The sequence below is a fragment of the Glycine max genome, chromosome 2 (genome assembly GCF_000004515.6).
Source record: "Glycine max cultivar Williams 82 chromosome 2, Glycine_max_v4.0, whole genome shotgun sequence".
Lineage (NCBI taxonomy): Eukaryota > Viridiplantae > Streptophyta > Magnoliopsida > Fabales > Fabaceae > Glycine > Glycine max.
In genome coordinates, this window is record NC_016089.4 from 30,775,193 (window position 1) to 30,778,388 (window position 3,196).

A 3,196-nucleotide genomic window follows, 5' to 3' on the forward strand; every position below is an offset into this window, starting at 1 on the left:
GCACTTGAACATGTTTATGATTTTGTAGAACTTGAAGAGATTAATGAGGAGACTAAAGATGACAAGGAAGAAGAGACATCAATAAAAGAGAAAGAAAAAGAAAGAATAAAAGAAGAAGAAAAAGAAAAAGAAAAAAAGTTAAAAAAAAATGAAAAACAAAAAGAGAAAGTTGTTGATGATGAGATGAAGAAAGGAAAGAGTGAGGCAAACAGTGACAAGAAGAAGGATACCACTCCAAATGAAGGAAAGGAAGTACCTTATCCTTTGGTACCTTCCCGGAAAGAGAAAGAAAGACATTTGGCCAGATTTCTTGATATCTTCAAGAAACTGGAAATTACTTTACCCTTTGGAGAAGCACTTCAGCAAATGTCACTCTATGCCAAATTTTTAAAAGATATGCTGACAAAGAAGAATCGGTACATCCACAGTGACAGAATTGTGGTGGAAGGCAATTGTAGTGCTATGATTCAACGCATTCTTCCACCTAAGCACAAAGATCCTGGAGTTGTCACGATATCGTGTTCCATTGGTGAGGTTGCTATAGAAAAAGCTCTCATAGACTTGGGAGCTAGTATCAACTTAATGCCTCTTTCCATGTGCCGGTGACTTGGAGAGATAGAGATAATACCTACACGCATGACCCTCCAGTTAGTTGATCGCTCCATCGCAAGACCATATGGAGTGATTGAAGATGTTTTGGTGAAGGTGAAACACCTTATATTCCCAACTGATTTTGTTGTGATAGACATAGAAGAGGACGCTGATATTCCTCTCATTCTTGGTCGCCCATTCATGTCTACTACAAGCTGTGTAGTAGATATGGGCAAGAAGATGTTGCAAATGGGCATACAAGATCAGAAAATCAGCTTTGATTTATTTCATGAAGATAAAGAGCCACCTGACTGGAATGTCTGTTTTAAAGTTCATGTGATGGAGGAAAGAAGACCTGAGAAGAAGGTCCTTGAAGTGGGAACATTATTGGATCCTGGATAACAGGATGATGCGTCAAGCTAATGACGTTAAAGAAGCGCTTACTGGGAGACAATCCAACTTTTCTTTCCCTTCTCTATCTTCATTTTTATTTCTTGCATGTAGTTACGACATCTTGCTTGTGATTGTGATTGATTTCAGCTTGTTTGGTAATGAACAAAAAAGGTTGCTAAAATTATGTGTGAAGAGATAAGCAGAAAATGACTTAGAAAATTTTTAGATTGCTTATCCGCTAAAAACAAACCTTGCGCTAAGCGCCATCTCTTCACGCGTTAAGCCGACCTTGCTCATGCTAAGCGCAAAGACCTCTGATTGATTGGTTGAATGGTTCAGCTAAGCGCACATCGCTGCGCTAAGCCCAACATCTTCATTGTAAGTTGCACTTTAAGCAGTGGGCTTAGCATGGATGATGCGCTAAGCGCCACTTCCTCTCTGTGAAAATTTCTTATAGTTGCGCTAAGCGCGCCATCCAGCGCTAATCCCCAGATTCTTTCTCTAAGATGAGCTTTCAAGCTGGGCTTAGCAGGAAAAGATGCGCTAAGCGCCAGCATCATTCTGTTTTGAAGTCATTGGAAGTGCTCTTAGCGCAGGTAGTGGCGCTAAGCCTGAAACACTCACTGTAAGTTGAAGCTTGATGTATGCTAAGCCTCACATCTCAAGCTAAGCGCATTTTGCAGAAAGATTTTTGGTGTTGCAGAAAGCGCTAAGCGCCGCTGCTGCGCTAAGCCCCAAATGCTTATTGGAAGTTACAACTTCAAGTTGGGCTTAGCGAGAGGCTAGGCTAAGCGCCAATGTTTTAAACTCAAGTGTCATGTTGGCCTGCTAAGCGCAGCTGTGCGCTAAAAGCGCCATACGAATTTCAGTTTTTAAAAAGTAGAGGCATAGGCACTTGGGTTGCTATCTTGGCACCCAAACCTCTGCACTCTCACATCCCTGAGCATTCTCTTATTTCTGTTGTGTGCTTATCAACCCCTCTGCATCCCTTTCTTCTTCACACTCTGCATTACACAATCCAAGTAAGTTACTTGATTTCTTTTGCTTTGTATTTCATTCTTCACACCTTAGGATAGAGGATTTATGTTTTCTTAGTTAGCATTGTTGTTAGGTTAAGTTACTTAGTTAGGGTTAGGAATTTTAGGACCTTAGGTAGTTTAGAAGCCCATTAGGGGCAATATGGTTAAAAAGGGGGTGAAAACCCCTGAGTATCTTCTGGGATTCACGATGAACGCGCTAAGCGCGCCTGCTGCGCTTAGCCTATTCATCGCAACTGTTAAATTTTTTTATGATTTCTGATGATCGCGCTAAGCGGACCATGTCGCGCTAGCACGTTCATCTTAATTGTTGAACCAAAACGATGTAGACACTAAGCGCGTCTGTGTGCTAAGTGTTAATGGTATACTGAGATGCCCAGTGTAGTTTAGGCGCTAAGCCTAGCTTGCTGAGCTAAGCGCCACTTAGGTCCTGTTTCTTTAACCTTTGTAATAAGGCTAAGTGTGCATGTGCGCTAAGCCTCAGTGTCTCTCTGTTGAGGCTGAGCTAAGCGCCAGCATGTGGCGTTAAGCCTCAGTCCTCTACTGTTTCTAAAAATTGTAGACTTAGGCTAAACGCCCCTGTACACTAAGCCTATTCTGCAAAAAAAAAAAAAAAAGTTTTTTGTGTCTTCGAGCTAAGCGCCAGCTTGTTGCACTTAGCGCTTGTGTTAATTTCATAAGCCGCGCTAAGCGCCAGCATGCTACGCTAAGCACCCAGCTCTATTTTCAGTTTAATTTTTCTGTTTTCTTGAGAATAAACCTGTGCTAATCTTGTGTGTTTTGTCTTATAATTTGGAGATGGCTTCTAGGAAAAGAAAGGCACCATCTACACCCACCCAAGTTAGATTTGACAGATCAAGATTCATTTCCCAAGAGGCTTAGGAAAGATACACTGATGTTATTGTGCCTAGGAAGCTTTTGCCTGAGAGGAACATGGTGGTCTACTATACAGAGTTTGATTAGTTCAAGGAGGAACTCGAAAGACACCACTAGGATGAGGAGCTAACTGATTTTGGTGACGACAACATCGATGTTGCCATTGTGAAGGAATTCTACGCCAACCTTTATGACCCCGAAGACAAATCACCTAAGCAAGTGAGGGTGAGAGAGGTCATTTGATTAAATTTGATGAGGATACGCTTAATACTTTCTTGAAGACCCCTGTTATTATGGAA